A 19,364-nucleotide genomic window follows, 5' to 3' on the forward strand; every position below is an offset into this window, starting at 1 on the left:
CCAGATAATGGTGTTTGGAATGGATCAGTGCAGGTTAATTGGCTGGGTATCTTTGAAATGACAGTGGTCTATATCAGGGATGGCCAGCCCGTTACAGATGAAGAGCCAAAATAGTGGTGGATACAGCGCAAAGAGGACATTTTGAAGTCTGCACAGGATGCCGTGACTCCAGCTCTGTCTCTTTCAGACAGAAACACGCTGCTCCTTTCAGAGCCGAGAGCCACGGGTTAGCCACCCCTGGTCTATATGAAAATCATGTAGTTTGGGAAGCTGTTGAAATTATTAGCATGCTACTCACTCAGATAACACCTCATAAGGGACCCAGTGAGTAGGGGTTGCATTTGGTTCCTATAAAATGACAGATTAGTGTATATTATAAATCAACAACACTTGAATATTATATTCCCGTTACATTTCCTTCAAATATGTTGGTGCTCTCATTAGCTAAAAATAAGGGAAAGAGGCCCCACAAATTTTGTGTATGATTTTCCTTCTCTAAATTTTGAAGGTGTACTGAATTGGTGACAAATTAGAGTTTGTAAGTTTTAACTCTCTATACTTGTCAATTACACCTGTGTGCTGGGTGTTTGTGCTCAGTGCCACATTAGCCCTTTATACACCACTACTAATGAGTTTAATGAGGTGTGTGTGTGTAATAGATAGATAAACAGATTCACTCTAATATGTATGACTGTATAATATCCCCAATGAAATTGGGCCATAGTAACTGAACAGCCTAAGCAAAATGAAGAAGAGAAGCCTTTAATATTATCAGTAATAGGATATCACTAAAGACCACAGATACTGGGAACAATCTTTCTTTAATGTTGGAAAAGAAATAACTTCCCGGACTTTTAATTTTCCCTGTTAGCATATACACAGTTTTGATAATTTCTACTCCTAAGTAGACAGTTTTCACTTGCTTACTAATGACAAATCATAACTTAATATCAACTTCAATACTCAATGTGTACTTCTATCAATAGCTTGCTTAGGCTTCAAATGAATTAAAAGGAAATTTCTTACAAATCCAAATGTGGTATATGTGTCAGAACTGAGAGTTGAAGATACCACTGCCTATGGTAATCTGGAATTGCCAGATTAAATAACCCTAGTATATCTATATAATGGATAAAAGGGGAACATGGAGGGAGAGAGATAAGACTAGGAAACTCATTCAAAAATAATGGGACAATGCTATTGCAAAAGAGAAGAGCCCTTTTATCCTATTATAAGCAGGATAAGAATATGCACTTTAAAATAGGAACAGGACAATTAAAGTTAAAGAATTAAAAAATTGCATAATCAACATTTAAATAGGAGTTAACTTACATTATCAGCAGGACCTGATTGAAGATCCTAAAGTCTAAAGCAAGGAGGGATTACTAGAACACCTCAATTGGTTACCTGTATACCATAACCTAATATTGCTCTGCTATCCTTGCACCAAGCCCAGCAACTAGAATTAGACCAAAATATACCTCTCTGAAGGCACATCTACACTGTGACATAAGGTCGAATCTACTACTATGGTAAAATTCTGGACACTCGAGTTTGAGACGTCAAAGGCCCATGTCCTCACTATGGGGAAGAATCAAATGTTGTCTGAAGTAATGTGTCCCCATTAGGGACCCTACCATTGACTCAGAGAGAGAGGCACCATGGGTAGCTGAGCAGTCTGGGCTATGCTTCTGGTGCCCACTGGGTCCAAAACTCTGCTGCAGTTGTTTAGAGGGGTTCATGTTGGCTGCATCCCATAAGGCATTTTGCTCGTCCCTCCCCCCTTGTACAAGATAAAAGGGACGCAGTGTGTTCTCGCTTTCTTGTGCCCTGGCTGTCCATGCAGACACCAGAGCACTGCAAGCATAGAGCCTGATGTGCTGGAAAGCATCATCATGCTCATGGGTGTCATGGTGCACCTCATGGAGCTGTACTTCGAGAACGTACACATATTGCTCTGGAAGGAAGAGAATGGGAAGGAAGTTTGGCGTGGCATGGAGGCCCAGCTCTGGCAAGACCTGGTATTCATGCTAGCACACCTGCCAGTCAATCCTCTGGACCCAGTGGAATGCTGGTTCTGGCACCTTTTAATAAACTGAGAACTGCTAAGTCAGGTCCCATGGGAAGAAAAGCTAAGGGAAAAAATATTCAGGGGAACTGGCAGTTTCTCAGAGACAATATTAAAGGCATAACAGCAAACTACCTGAATGCAAAGGAGAGAAAAAATAGTAAGAGGTTGATATGGAGCTCTTTAATTATGTGAACGTCCCCTCTCCCCCCCCCCAAAAAAAATTACAAAAAGTTGGAAATGTTAACCAATTGCTAAGGATGAGTACAAAAGAATAGCATGAATATGAAGGGGTGAAATCAGAAAGGCTAAGGCACAAAATTAGTTGTCCCTATTAAGGGTCATAAAAGATATCAAGAAGTGGCTTTATAAAGAGTCAGAGAAAGTGTAGGTCTTCTTCTACTAAGCAAGGGAGGAAAGTTAATAACTGATGATATTAAGAAAGCTGAGAGATTCAGTGGCTATTTTGCTTCAGTCTCACTAAAAAGAGTGATGACCAGACACTTAAAACAATTTCTGTTAACAACAAGGAAGAAGCAATGCAAGCTGAAATAGGGACAGAACAGATTAAAGAATATTTAGATGCATTCAGTGTATTCAAGTCCTTAGGGGCTTGTGAAATTCATAGTACTTAAAGAACTCGCTGAAGCAATCTCAGAACTGCTAGCAATAATTTTTGAAAACTCAGGGGAAGATGAGATCTGATCCACTGCCTATGGTAAGAGCCAGAAAAATGATAAAATGTTTAGGAAACCCGACCTAGGAGAAATGGTTGAAAAGAGAAGATTGAGTCAGAACCTGATAACAATCTTCAGAGATATTAAAGGCAGTTACAAAGAGGGTAGTGATCGATTGTTCTCCAAGAACACTGAAGATTAGAAAGACCAGAAGTAATGAGATTAATTGGCAGCAAGGGAGATTCAGGTTAGATGTTAAGAAAAGTTGTCTAATGAGGATAATTAAGCTCTGGGATGGGCTTCCAAGGGAAGCTGTGGAATTCACATCATTGGACATTTTAAAGAACAGTTTTGAGAAATACCTATCAGCAACGGTCTAGATATATTTGGTCCTGCCTGAACACAGAAGGCTGTAGATGACCTCTTGCTGTACGTTCCAGTTCTACATTTCTATGATTCTGTTCCCACATAGCAGCAGAAGAGGATTGTGACCTAACTTTCACAACAGCAGTAGAATGGGGGACTGACCTAGCTAGTATATAACTGCTGCAAGGGGTTGTAGTCTTCATGTGTCTATTTACCAAATACCAGCACAGGGAGCTGAGGTATTTGGGTTTATTTAGTCTACAGACAAGAAGAGTAAGGAGGGATTTGATAGCAGTCTTTAACTACCTGAAGGGGGGTTCCAAAGAGGATGGAGAGAAGCTGTTCTCAGTAGTGACAGATGACAGAATGAGGAACATTGGTCTCAAGTTGTAGTGGGGGAGGTCTTGGTTGGATATTAGGAAAAACTATTTCCTGGGGGCTATGTCTACACTCCCCCCATTTTGCACAAAAATATACAAATGATGCAAAGCGTGGAATATCGCCATGCCTCATTTGCATAATTAACTAGGCTCCATTTTTGTCCAAAATCCCCTCTAGCTCAAGAGCTGTTCTTCCTGGAAAAAAATGCAGAATAATGGCTCTTAGGCAAGAGGAGTTTTTTGCTCAAAAAGGAGCCGTGTAGATGGCTCTTGCACAAAAGTACATGGCAGTGTGGACACACTCTTGCGCAAGAAAAGTGCTTCTGAATGAAAAATTGCAACCATGTCAAGTATATTATGTTCCTATATTTATTGCATTTGGTGCCTTTTAGATATTTGACTATTTAAAAAAATAATATGAATGTATTAAAAAGTGCTAATAGCAGTGCAGTTTAAATGAGAGATTGATGTTGATAATGGACTGATTCTGCATGATTTCATGTTCTTTCCTGAAAAGCACTAAGGTTGGGAAACAGGGACTCAAACTTTCAATGGCCGATTAAAAACACGTCCACTGTTTATTGCAAGAATATTTGCAAGAAAATCCAGGGATTGATGTATTCTGTTTTTGTAAAATCAAATCTTAGGGATAGTTCATTTGTTGATTTGACTTTATCTGAAGTACTTGTATTTTCAGTGAGTTGGGGGTAGGAAAGGATTGTTTTTGCTCCATTTATTTTAAAAACGGAAAGTCTTACAGATGGGTCAGTGAATCCATGTGGAAACATTTCTCAATATTACCCGGTCCTTCAGCACAAAGTATATTACATTATTGAACTGCTGAGCAGTGAAGAGTTATTATACAGCAATAAAGCTTTGAATGGTTTAGGTGATGGGAATCCTAATAATTTTGTTTGTGATAGCTTTTGATGACTCAGCTCATTTTGCCTTGGGGGGGTGGGGGGGGAGAAAAAATAAAGAAGTGAAGCAAAGGTTATGTAAATTTTGATAAATACTTCTGTTTATCCATTCCACTTCACTTTATATAGATAATGCAAGTCTGCATTCTGCCCTCACACCTGTTCAGTTTTATTGATGCCATTGGGGGGAATGGTATACCATAATAGGCCTATGAAACTTCAACAAATCTAGCCTTTTTAGTGGGTTTTGAAGGAGTTTTGTCAATTTATATTTTTACAGTGGCACAAAATTATGGAGTTTAAATTGTGGAAATTGTGCAGTGGGCAAGATGATGGAAAGAGTCAGACAATAATTATTAGAAGTTGAAATTCAAAAGGTTAAATCTCTCTATTTCTTAAGAAATTGTCCACATCACATGTTAAAATACACAGAGTTAATATAAAAGTATATTAAGTTCTCATGCAGCATTTTTCTTACTTTGCTTATCTGTACATTTGAATAATTATCAATAGAAATATATTTGTCAATCTGTATGTGCAGGGTAAAATATTTTGCAGATACTTATGGATACAAATTGAAAACTTCTGAGCCTTTTTATAAGGATAAACAAGTAATGATAATTAATGTATAGATACAGTTAATCTTCCAAAAATACAAAAAAACCCACACACTCTCAAATTGCCTAACTAGTGTGAAGGATTAGAAGACACTAAGATCCTGAACTCTAACACATTTTGAGCTACTTACTCAATTTGTGGGCTGCGTCAGGCCATTTGAAAAATGTACTAAAAAGTAGAACAATGCTGAAATCAAAAGCAGAATCTAAGCTAAGGGATTTTTTTAATATATCAAGAAATTTCAAGTAATAAGAAAATCTTTCATCTTAAATGTATTTGGAGGCTAGCTGTGAAGTCTATTATTCTCATTCTCTCAGTTGGTGCCTTAGGAGAACAAAAATATCACTTACTTATAGCCAATGTGTAAGATAATTTGTCAAGGCAATTCAGCATAGTCACACAACAGTAGCAGATAAAAGCTATTAGGCAAATGATGTATTTCAGTGAATTTTCCCTTGTGCATTGATAGCTGCTGCCTTTTGCATGTTGCTTATCAATATATGGATCTGTGTAAAAACCCTGAACTCCACAGGTACTTGTATGTGTTCCCTCACTGACCTGTCATGTTGTAAAGTTAATCCAAATATCACTTCTGATAAGTACTGCAAAGACAGAACTGTGCTATCAGTTTGGAACTTCTAAGGCTTCTCAGTATCCTCCAAAAGAATCAGGGTCATGCTACCGAAGTAATGGTCAGTCAGTAACACCACTCACAGTGGGAGATATTCTATAATATCAAATAATTACTAACAGGAAGCAATGGAAGTGGTTTTTTGTACATTTTGCTCAGAAAATCTGTAAGAGAGGGAGGATGGTCCAGTAGTCAGTGCCCCAGCTTAAGACCTGAGAGACCCAATTCCCTGCTCCACAATAGACTTTCTGTAAGATGCTGGGCAAATCACTGAGCCTCTCTGTGCCTTGGTTTCTCATCTATAAAATGGAGATCAACAGGAATAATAGCACTTCCCTACCCCACAGAGGTATCGTATACCAATATCCCAGCAATGGAGGCTTTCTAAATACCTAGGCTAGATAAGAAGCCTCACCTACGAGAATTAAGTTAATATAATATATAATATTCAGAGATAAATGAAGCCATTGTTCCAAACACGGTACATGACTTCAACTTACTTATCCATTCCACCTTGCTTCGTATATATAAAGTAAGTCCACATTCTGCCCTCATACCTGTTCAATTTCACTGATGTCACTAGGGCTGTGTCTAGACTGCAGGGTTTTTTCAAAAAAAACTTCACCTGCGTCTAGACTATAGCCACGTTCTTTCTAAATTAAATTGAAACGATGCACCTTTTCTTTCGACGGCGGTACTCCTCATTTCACGAGGAAGAACGCCTTTTTTCGAAAGTTTTCTTTTTAAAAAAGGCGTTCTTGAATGCAAACAGGGCTTTTTCAAAAGAGAGCATCCAGACTGCCTGGGTGCTCTCTTTCAAAAAAGCGGCTTGCTTTTTCGAAATTGCTGCTTGCAGTCCAGATGCTCTTTTTCGAAAGAGGCTTTTTTGAAAATATTTTTCGAAAAAGCCTCTTTCAAAAGAGGCTTGCAGTCTAGACGTAGCCTTGGGGTGCACTGGTATACCATAAAAGGCCTATGAAACTTCAACAAGTATAGCCTTTTAGTGGGTTTTGCAGGAGTTTGTATTTCTAAGTTGAAACTGGTTTATTCTTTATCAAAACAAATCTAGATTGTGATTTATTTCCAGTTTATTGTTACCATCTCCACATTCATGATACCACTGAAAGAAATAATTTTACAAGGTAGTTACAAGTTTTTGATGTTGGTACTGTACTCCTTATGGTAGCAAAGTTTTTCATTAATTTCAGTACGAGCTTTGCTGGTGTATGTGACATGATATCACTCTTGGCTCTCAGTTTGCTTAGCAGAAATACAGGAGTCTATATAGTGACTGCCTCTGCCATATAAGGTAGATTTATTATGAGGCCAAAGCTGAATAATGTCATCTGCTCATCAATTGTCTTCAGCGTTGAACTCCTAGTTTATATACTTCAGTGATACTTTTTTTTGTGTGTGTGTGTGTGTCTATTTTGTATTTTGCATTTGTGTGCAATTATTTTGTGTTCTTTTTATAATTGTCTTTGTTTTAGTCTGGTTCAGAGTATTTATATTTTTTTCTGAAGAACGCAGTTCATAGTCTATATATTTCCTTTTTGTACAATCCTTGCATATATGTGCATATTGTCTCCCTGAATTATGTGATAAATTATGCCTTTTCCCATATAGATTAATCAATATAGATTTGCCTCAATATGACACAGAGAGAGTTACATTGAACTGAGCTCCATAAAACTGTCAGGCCTATTTGTTATAGACCTATTATACAAATGCTTCTTCCTCTTTTAGCCTCTTGTATATTCTTAATGTATTGTTTTTATTTCAGTGGTACCATAACACACTAGGTTCTTCATAAATGTATATGAAGTCATTGTTTCCAGCTCAAAAAGCTTACAGTCTAAAAGTACTGGGTCTTTATAATGTTTATCAAGATGGAATACTACTTATACAGCTTCTGCACCTGACAATCATAACAAACAATTTACAGTTTCAAAGAACTAGGAACCCCTTCCCCCAATACACAGAGATGAATACTTATACCGGCAGATTATCTGATTTCATCAAAGGATAATTAACTTGGACAAAGTTGCCATAACTAGCAATATACCTCTTTTTAAAATTTTCTTTGAGAATGTGAAGATTAAGCAGTTTTAATCTTTAAGCAGACTAGCAGGCTACTATATATACTATAGCTACAAGAAGCACTCCATATATATTTAATTAAACTGGCCTGAAAGCCAGCTGGTAATGTTCATTTTAACAAACATCTTGCTATGTAAATCACTCCTGGAAGATTTAGTTGACATTAAGGATCTTTTAGGAATAATCAACAGTCAAAAAATCATTAAAATTTAGAGATTATCTATCATTATTGCCTCTAAAATATATTACAATGAGAGACAAAGGCAAATAGACATTTCATTTAGACTCATGGGGTATGTCTAGACTGCATCCCTCTGTTGGCAGAGGGATACAGATTAGGCAGGTTGACATTGCAAATGAAGTGGGGATTTAAATATCCCACATTTAATTTGCATAAAAATGGCTGCCGTTTTTGCCGACTCAGCACTTTGTCGGCAAAAAGCGGTAGTGGAGAGGGGGATCTGTCAAGAAAGAAAGCCATTTTTGACAGATCTCTTATGCTTCCTGCAAGGAGGTTTACAGGATCTGTTGAAAAAGGCTTTCTTTCTCGACAGACCCCTCTCTAGACTGCCGCTTTTGTTGACAAAGTGCCGAGTCGGCAAAAACAGTGGCTGTTTTTATGCAAATTAAGCACGTGAGATTTAAATCCCTGCTTCATTTGCAATGTTGACCTGTCTAATCTGCATCCCTCTGATGGCAGAGGGATGCAGTCTAAACATACCCTTGGACTTTAAGGTCAGAAGGGACCATAATGATAATCTTATCTGACCCATTGGAGGCCATAGAACCTCACCCACCCATTCTAGTAACAGACCTGTAACATCTGCCTGAATTATTGTAGTCCTCTAATCATGATTTAAATACTTCAAGTTACAGAGAATCTGCTATTTATGCTAATTTAAATCTCCAAGGGGCATGATCCCCATGCTGCAGAAGAAGATAGAAACCCCGTACCAGGGACTCTGCTATCTCACCTGGGAGCAAATACCTCCCTAATCCCAAATGTGGCAATCATTTGGACCCTGGTCATAAGGGAAAGACCCATTAACCAAACACACAGGGAAAAAAATCACTTGTAAGGCAGAACCTTCCCCATCTAGGGTATGTCTACACTACAGGACAAAGTCGAATTAAGATATGCAATTTCAGTTACGTTAATTAAGAATTAGTTTAACTTGTCTTTTGGCACTGTCCTCACTGCAGGAAGTCAAAGGGAGCACATTCTCTTCCTTTGACTTCTCTTACTCCTTGTGGAAGCAATACTACCAGCACCGACCGGAGCGTCCTTCTCAGTTTGATTTAGCTGTTTTAATTAGATCCGCTAATTCAAACCCTGGAAGATTGACAGTGGCAGCTTCAATTATTCTCTGTAGTGTAGACATACTCCTGGTGTCTTATCACAGGCATTGGAGTTATTTGCTACTAGCATTCAGTTTAGCTATGTCCCACTGTAGGAAGTCTCATCATATGTTCTCCTCCATAAACTTATCGAGCTCAGCCTTGAAGCCAATTAAGTTTTTTTGCCTCCTCTGCTCCCCTTGTAAAGCTGTTCCAGAACTTCACTCCTCTGATGTATAAATACCTTTATCTAATTTCTAGCCTAAATGTGTTGATGGCCAGTTTATATCCATTTGTTCTAATGTCACATTGGCGCTTAACTTAAATAACTCCTCTGCCTCCCTCGTTTTAATCCCTCTGATGTATTTACAGAGAGCAATCTTATCCCCCTCAGCCTTCTTTTGGTTAGACTAAGCAAACTAAGCTCTTTGTAGAGCATGTCTACACAGCAGAGCTAAAGCCGAAATAAGTGATGCGACTTGAGCTATGTCAATTATGTAGCTTAAGTCGATATAACGTATTTTGGCTTTTGGCTCTGTCTACGTAGCAGGAAGTCCGGGAGAACGCTCTTCCTCTGACTTCCCTTACTCATAAAATGAAGATTACAGGAGTTGGAGGTCCTCCAGCTTGACATTATTTTGACACTGTCGAAATAACTGCTTGTAGTGTTGACGCAGACGATGTTATTTCGGAATCTTCTTTTACAAGGTAAGTTCTCCAGTTCTCAGATCATTCTAATAGACTTTCTCTGTGCTTTTTCCAGTTTCAATTAATCTTTAACAAGGGAGACCTTATTTGGAAAACTGTCTACAATTCTGGTTTCACCAGTACCTTGTATAACTGTAATAATACTTGCCTGTTTCTACAGGAAATGCCTAGCCTGATGTAAGCCAATGCCTTGTAGGATTGCATTAAACTTTTTCAAGGACACTTCATATTGGCAGCTCATACTCATCCTGTGATCAGGTCTTTATTCTTCTCTGTCGTTTCCAAATGATAAGTGCTCAACTTATAACAAAAGATCTTGCTGTTAGTCTCTAGGTACATGACCTTGCACTGTACATTATTAAATTTCATCATATTTTTCTTATTCCAGTTTTTGAGGTCACCCAGATCTTGTATGATATTCCAGTCTTAAGCTGTATTGGCAATAACTTCCAACTCTGTTATCCATAATTTTTTTAGCATACTTCTATTTTTTACACTAAGGTTATTAATAAAAATGTTAAATAAGGTAGATCTCAAGTCCAGTCCCTGAGGGACTCCACTAGTAACCTCTGCCCAGCCTGATAGTTCAGTAGGACCTGTTGTAGTCTCCCCTTATCCTCTTTTCAGTTCTCATAATAATTTCCATCTGCTCTGATTTAACTAATAATTTCCCATATGGAACTGTATGCCCAACTGAAATCCAGGTTGATTGGATGTGCTACATGTTCTTTGTTGAAAAAATCTGTTTATTTTTTAAAAGAAGGAGACAAGGTTGGTCTGGCGCAATTTACCTTTCGTAAAACATTATTGTTGTTTTATTTCAATTACCATTTATTTCTTTGCCTTAGATTCTTTCCCTTTCAAAGTTTGTCCTAAGACTTTGCATACTGTTGAGGTCAAATTTATAGCTCTGTTATTTCCTCAATCACTTTTTTCTCTCTTTCTTAAAAATAGGTATCATATTAGCAATTCCCTAGTCACAGTGTACAATCTCTGAGTTTACAGATTCATTAAAAAACCTTTGCATTGGGCTTGCAATTACTTGTACCAGTTCCTTTTAATATTCTTGGATGGAGATTATCTGGTCCCCCTGATTTACTTCCATTAAACTGTTTTGAGTTTCACTTTGGATGTGGTAATTTCTACTTCCTTATCTTTATTCCCATTAGCCATAAACTACCCCTTAAAGTTTTCATTGCCCTTATTAAAAACATAGATAAAGTATTTGTTTAAGTGTGGGGCCATACCTAGATTACTCCAACCTTTTTGTTTACTGATCCTACTTCCTTTCCTGGCTTTTTTAATTATGTATATGGATATAGAACCTTATACTATTGGTTTTAATTTCCTTTGCAAGAATTTTACTATTGGTTTTAATTCTCCCAATTCCAAATCTTCTTGGCTTTTGGCAGTCCCTATACTTTCTGACCTCCAAGAGGTAGCTTTCTCTTCCTTTTAATTTCTGTATAAGGTGCTTGCTCATCCAGCTTGGTCAGCTACCCTTCCCTATGATTTTTTTTCTCCTTGCTTGGAGAGCAAGCTTCATATAGGTTCTGTAGCTTTGACCTGGAGTAACTGCAAGCCTCCTTGACACTTAGATCATTGAGTTCTTCAGTCCAGCCCACTTCCCCGACTAATTCCCTTGGTTTTTTTTTAAGTTTGCTCTTTAAAAATCAAGAAAAAGGTTGAAAATATATTTTTGTATTATCTTTCTATGTATATAAATGGAATTAGCTTATGATCACAGTTGTCCCCTGCAGCCAATTCCTCTAGGAGGTATTCACTTCTCACCAATACCAAATTTAGATTGTCATCACCTTTTGTTGATTCAGTGACTATATGGTAGAAAAAATCTGGGAGCTATCACATCTAGGGAATCTGGACTCTTCTATTATTAGTAATACTGGTTCTCCAATCTATATCTGGGAATTTGAAGTTTCTCTTGAACACACAATTGCCAGTAGTAATTATTTAATTGAAAACATTAAAGTGATCCTGTGACAGGTTGGATCAAGTCTCAAAACCCCCTGCTGGAGGCTTATGGTGTTGCCACATTCTACCCCAGAAAAGGCTAATAGAGAGGTATCTAAGCAGGCTAGAGCGGTTGCAGAAGAATCAGCCAATCAGGAGCCAGGAAGGCCCTATAAAAGTCGCTGCAGGACCAGAGGCAGTTCAGTTCTTTTGGAGACCTCAAGCTTTGCAGAGCAGGTGACTGCCTGACTAAGAGAGTGGCATCACCCCAGATAGCACTGAGTGGATAGCACATCAGAGACTGATGGGCTATTCTTCGATGTTGAAATAAAGGGCAAGGATACTGCCTCCAGGAGGGGAAGCCCTGGGGGTACCACTGTCTATCAGAGTGGGAAATGGACTGAGGACAAAGACACTATAAAGAGCACTTAGGAAAATCCTTCAAATGTATTCATTAAATATATCCCTGTTAAAGGAAATAAAGATAGAAATCATAGAACACTAGAAGTGGAAGGGATCTCGAGAGGTCACTGAGTCCGGTCCGCTGCCCTCATGGCAGGACCAAGTACCATCTGGACCATCTCTGATAGATGTCTATCTAACTTGCTTTTAAATATCTCCAGAGATGTAGATTCCACAAGGCAAATAAAGGCAAAGATGGAGGAGCATGGTATATTAACAATGAAGGCAACTGTAAAGTGATGAGAAGTGATTGTCCTGGATAAAATTATCTGTTTGGGTCAGAACCACTTTGGGAAGAAAGCTACTAGAGCAGTGGTGGGCAATAAGCAGCTTGTGGGTCAGACAGTGCTCACCAGGGTTAGCCCCTGGCAGGTCACCTAATGCTTTATTTACCTGAATGTCCTCAGGTATGTCTGCTCACAGTTCCATTGGTTGCAGTTTGCCAATCTTTATCCCTATTCAGGAGTAGTCCATCTCATAAGAACAGCCCTCTGTCTATGAATTGTCTTTTCCTCTGCATGACTCTCACAGTCATGTGTTTTATTAAAAATAAGTGTGGATTAATTCACCAAATATTTATTTTTTTAATCAAAGGCCCCTGTCTTATCTTGCAAACTGCTGAGCATTGTCTGTGAGATGCTGAAAGTATTACAATAGAAAGTAAGGGTTCTCGGTGCTTTAGGCCTCCTCACTTTGGCACAAAGTCCGTTTCTTTGTGTTTCCTGTTAGAACTGCTTCATTTCTTTGTCAGTTCAAGGAAATTTCTATTCAGAGAGAATTGTGTGAAAAATGTGAGAGCAGCTTTTTTGTGTGTGTGTGTCAAGAGAAACAAGTGCATTTTATGTGTGCTCACCACATTTTTAGTTAAATAAGGCACACTCTGATGCTTAAAGTAAGGCCATTAGTGTGAACAAAGAGAGACATCTCTCAGGTGAATTATATACAAAAGAGCCAAGAAATTACACATTTAAAAATATATGGTTTGTTTCTGTTAAAACAGAATTAACACTCAATAGAGAGAGAAAGATTATGTAATATCTGCTGTTGATGGGTTAAAATAAAATGTTTGAGAATATATATTATTTTTATAGCATCAATTTATTCAATAACTTTAGTCTCTTTTTCTATTTGTGGAATAGTCATATCCTCCTGAGTAGCACTATATTGAATAACAAGTAAATTTGAAGGATTTTTTTTTGTGCAAATGATTGCAAAATTTTGTAATCATTTACAAAAAAAATCTTTCAAATGTATTCATTAAATACATTCTATCCATTTTTGGAGATTTTTTTTCTAACTCTTTCTAATGCTTATCAATAGTTTTCTGTGAATGTTCAATATTGGAATTGCATAGGTGATAGACAGAAAAATCAGGTGTTATTTCTGTTACCTTGCTGGATGTGGATGTGTATATCTGACAAGTGAATGCAGAGTTTAGTTTCTGTGACTATTCAGATACAAACATTAAAGTTTGTTTTCCACAAATGTTCATGCCAGTAAAACTCAAGTTGCACGAATATGTGCAGAAAGTTAACACTGAAAGAGGAAAAATACGGAAGCAATTTTTTTTAAACAGTTGAGCAAATATTTATATGTATATGCAGCCCTGCTTAAGATCAGCTTCCCTGTAAAGTTTGAGTTTTCTGGTTATGTGTATTTCCTTGCTTCCAGGTAAAAAAAATCCCTGCTCTTCCGATGTCACAACAAACCCTGTTCTACACTTCAAGAAATGACATAAGGCTTTTCACAACTGCCAAGCTGTAAGCTATGGGTGGATGTGGATTGGAGTAGGCATCATGCCACTGCTATCTCCCAGTCCAGCCGTATGTGGTATTGCCTTATAAATTAATTTCCTTCTCAAATGATCACTACAGTGATCCTATTACTTAATTCTCTGGCTCGCTTATCATTCTTTTTAATTTGCAAGAGCCATTTGTGGTTTTGGCCTTGGTAGCTGAAGTGATTTGTAACCCTCCTGTAGTTCAATTCATAACTAAAGCATAGGTGTTTAAAAAAACAAAACAAAGTTTTGTAGCTGTATCATTCACTTACCTCCATTTTGGACTTGCTGTGCTAGTGAGTGCAACCCTTCCTCCGCCCCCTCCTACCCCCGGGCCTTATATGAGCTTCTAAAAGTGTTCTTTTCATTTTAAAATGCCAATAGAATTGAGTCCATGGCATATGAAAGAAACTCATTGATCAATCAGTACGTACACACATACACACACTCCAGGCAGACACATCACTGTAGTTGCCAAAGTTTGAATTTCTAAGTTCTCACTGTGTTTCAGTGCTTATGAGATGTTGCATGCTAGTGGATCTGTAACCATTCCCAACCTGGAGTATGGAAGCACGGTGTTGCAGATATTGTTTCAGATTGCAGCACTGGACACAGAGTGGCTGCACTGCTACTTTGCAGAATAGAACTTGGACAATGAAATTAGACTACTTGCCCAACTTGCTGGACAGGTTTGTAGAACTGAGACTAAGACTCTTTTCTTTGTCCTAAAAAGAAGTCTGGGGTTGTCTGATATACCCCATCTCATAATTTTTGCTGACTGTGTAAGACTGTATTGTTTGCAGTGTTAACCACAATATAAGAAAAAGAAAGTAGGTGAGGAAGTACCTTTTTATTAAAGCAACTTTTGTGGGTGAAAGAAACAAGCTTTCAAGGTACACAGAATTCTTCTTAATGTCTTCTTCAAGAAGTCCTTGATAAGGAAGTTAAAGGAATGTGCAAACATGGTATGTTCTCATCACTCCCCACACATACAGTGACAGCACTGTTGTCTATACAGTGTTCCTTATTCTGCTACTGACTTACTGTAAAGAGAGAAATCACTCCTCAGGCAGTGTGTAATGGAGTCTAAAATATGATGGCTCTCACTGTTTGTAATCTAAATTGAATATGCCCTTATTGCCCTTTTTGCTGGTGCTATCAAGGGCTTAATAGCTTTTTTGAGCTTGCATGATTATTTCAAACCACCTTTCAGTAAGGCAGATTTTTACCACAAACCATATTTGATCATGCTTGAACTTGCAAACAGATTATTCATAAGGTTTACTTTGTTTCCTAATAATAGAATTCATATAGGATTTATTAAATAAAATATGCATCTTGCTCTCTGCCCTGTGGCTAATATGTTTGTCCATGAGTTGGTTGTCTCTGCCTCAACTTTTGTACCCTTCTCCTTTTTGACTTCCTCTGTTTTCATATTGTTCTCTTCCAGTCAGTACAGATTGCTCTGAATTCAATAATCATCCTCGCTCGCAGCTAAGCCATTTCCCTTTTTGAGTCCCTCTTGGTTTCTTTTTAACTCTGCATCAAATTCAGGCTTCTTTCCTCTTCACCTTCAAATTTCTGAATGGCTCTACTTTAGCTACATATTACATCTCTGTAACAGACTGTACACTCTCAGACAAATGTAGGACTGGAAGGGACCTTGAGAGATCTACTAGTCCAGTCCCCTGCACTCTAGGGTAGACAATATATTCTGAACCATCCCTGACAGGTGTTTATCAAAAAATCTCCAATCATGGAGATTCCATAACCTCCCTAGGCAATGCTAACTGTGGAAGATGTTATTGTTCCACAGTTTAACTACCCTGACAGGATTTTTTTTCCTAATGTCCAACTTAAACCATGCTACAATGTAAGCCCATTGCCGCTTGTCCTACCCTCAGAGGTTAAAGGGAATATTTTTCTCTTTTCCATGTAACAAATTTGAATGTGTATGAATACTTTTATCATATTCCCTCCAAACTAAACAAACCCAACTTTTTCAATCTTCCCTCATAGGTCATGTTTTTAGACCTGTATTTAAATTTTCAGAGGGCCTTTGACAAGGTCCCCACTAAAGGCTCTTTCACAAAGTAAGTTGTCATGGGATAAGAAGGAAGATCTTCTCATGGATTTGTAACTGGTTAAAAGATAGGAAACAAAGAGTAGGAATAAATGGCCAGTATTCCGAATGGGGAGTGGTATAAAGCAAAGTTTCCCAGGGGAACAGCACTGGAGACAGTACTATTCAACATATTCATAAATGATCTGGGGAAAGAGTAAACAGTGAAGTAGTACATGATGCAAAACAACTCCATTAAGTCCAAGGCAGACTGTGAAGAGCTTCAAAGGGGTATCACAAAACTGGGTGGCAAGACAACAAAATGTCAGATGAAATTCAGTGCTGATAAATGCAAAGTAGTGCACATTGGAAAACATAATTCCAACTATACATATAAAATGATGAGGTCTAAACTAGCTATTACGACAGAGTGAGGAAACCCCGCATTAGCAGGGAGACCCCCAAGAGGATGGACACAGGAGAAGGCCAGGTTCTCACCAGCATGGCAGGAAGAAAAGCAGTGGCCAATGCGAGCTGCGAGAACATTGGCGCATGTGCATACGTGGGCCAACAAGATGCTGGCACATGCATATCTGTGGGGGCTGATGCCAGGACGCCAAAGGCCATTCCCGGAAATACGGGGTGGCTCAGCTGGGCAGGGGACAGTGGGGATAGGATGGAGGGAGATGGGTGGACCTGTAAAAAGGGCCCAGCAGGCCCAGGGAGGGGGCTGATGTCTGGAGGCAGGGAGGCAGGGCCACTCTGACCCTGTGAGCAGCCCAGTGACGGGCCTGCACCTGGGGTGAGGTCTTGGGGGGGGGTGAGGAAACAACTTAGGGTGGGAAAGTGGAGCCTGCGGGCTGATGAGTTGTGGCAAATGGCCCCGTCAGTCAGGTTGGGGAAGAAACTCCCCACCTTAGGGCCTTGGGTTGGGACCTGGAGAGAGGGCGGCCCAGGTTCCCTTCATTCTCCGCAGTGTAGCTGGTATGTGGAACGTGGCTTAGTGAATAAAAACCCCAGGCCGACATGGCAGTCTAGAAAGGGAGGTGAAACCCCTTACTGGGGGGGACTGAACCCCTGTGGTGGGGCAGGATCTCTTACACAACTCAAGAAAGTGATGTTGGAATCACTGAGGAGAGTTCTCTGAAAACATCCTCTCAATTGTGCACCAGTAGTCAAAAAAGGTAACAATGTTGGGAAAGGTATAGATAAGACAAAATATATCATGTTGCCCCCTATGTAAATCCACGGTGCATGTGCATCTTTAATGCTATATGCAGATACAGTCTTTTGATCGTAAAAAAGATATATGGAAAATAGAAAAGGCTATTTCAGCTTGCAAAAAGAGATGTGAAGGTCAAAACTACACAGGGTTCTAAAAAGAACTAGGTAAATTCATGGAGGACAAATTCATCAATGTCTATTAGCTAGGATGGGCTGAAATGCTGTGTTTAGTTCTGTTTGCCAGAGACAGGGAATGGATGATAGGGAATGGGCGATAGGGGATGGATCATTTGAATATCTGGTCTGCACATTCCTTCTGGGGCAACTGGTATTGGCCATTGTCGGAAGACAGGGTACTGGACTAGATGGGCCTTTGGACTCACCCAGTATGTCTTATTGTGTTTTAAATGTTTTTTTTACTGCTCTTCTCTGGACTTTTTCATTTTGTCCACCTCTTTCCTGAAATGTGGCACCCAGAGCTGGATATAATTCTCCAGGTGAAGCCTAATCGGTGCATTTCTTGTTTCTTGCTTATAGTACTTCTGCTAATATATCCCAGAGTGTTTGTTTTTTTTTTCAATGGTGTTACACTATTCACTCATGTTTCCCAAATCCCTTTTTGCTGTACTCTTTCCTAGACTTTTTCCTTGTACCTGTCATTCCATAGTTTGTGTGTGTGTAACTGATTGATCATTCCTGAGTGGAGTACTTTGCATTTGCCATTATTAAATTTCATCCTATTTATGTCAGACCATTTCTTCAGTTTGTTGAGATAATTTTGACTTTTAATTCTATTCTGCAATGCACTTGGTATCACCTGCAAATGTTATAAGTATACTCTCAGTCATTATTTAAATACTTGATGAAGCTATTGAACAGAACTGATCCCTGCAAGACCTCACTCACTATGCTTTTTCAGATTCATTGGACCACAGTGAATAGTTTCTGAGAATAGTTTTCCAACCAATTATGCAGCCATTTTGTAGCAGTTCTACCTAGGTTGTATTTCCCTAGCTTTTTTAGGAGAAGATCATGCAAGACCATACCAAAAGCTTTATTAAAGTCTAGATATAGGTTGGTTTGAAAAATTTGTTCTTCAGAAATCTGTGCTGTTATTTATCACCTTGTTATCTTCTAGGTGTTTGCAAATTGACTGCTTGATTATTTGCCCCATTATTTTTCCAGGAACTGAAATTAAGCGGATTGGTCTATAATTTGCCAGGTTGTTCTTATGTCCCTGTTGCCCTTTTCCAGTTCTCTGGAATCTCGCCTGTCTTCCATGACTTTTTGGAGTTAATTGTTAATGGCTTAGAATACACCTCAGTCAGCTTCTTGGGTATTCTAGGATATATTTTAAAGGTCCTGGTGAGTTGAAGACTTCTAACTTGTCTAGAGTATTATTAATGTTGCACAAAATATGCCTTGTGAGATCATCTGATACCTCATCATTCACTGATCCTTATTGAACTGGTAAAATACATGTGGCAACATTGTATGTAAAGTTATAAGATTCTACTGCATGATGTTACTTCTCCAATTCTGGGGAAGCAGCCCAAACCAGTTCTTTTGAGACAAAAAGCTGGTCAGCACCTCAGCCAAGTGTCAGCATAATCAATAGTCTATCACCTGCATAAACAGCCATTCATTGGCAGGAAGAAGGGGCTGAGTGAGAAATTTACATTTTGGCAATGGAACGGCTGGTGTTCCCATCCAAACCAGACTTGCTGTCCCCTGTATCCCAGCTGGAGATGATTTGCAAAGAGAAATGCTATAAACAAGGAGAACACAGGACACAAATTACCTCTCTCCCCTCGTCTCTACTCATGGCATCAACAATATTTGAAAGACAAAAGGTGAACCATTCAACTAGAGGAGAGATCCTGGCTGAAATATCTAGCCAGACTACAGTGACCACATAGTGAGAGAGAACCTGTTGCTTTAAAAGTTTACATTTTATCTTTTTATTTCTTTGTATCCAATTCTGATTTTATGCCTCTTTACTTGTAATCACTTTAAATTTAGCTTTTTAAAGTTAATAAACTTGTTTTATTTAAATTAG

Source organism: Pelodiscus sinensis, chromosome 2, assembly GCF_052426305.1.
Source record: "Pelodiscus sinensis isolate ZL-2025 chromosome 2, ASM5242630v1, whole genome shotgun sequence".
NCBI classification, from domain to species: Eukaryota; Metazoa; Chordata; order Testudines; family Trionychidae; genus Pelodiscus; species Pelodiscus sinensis.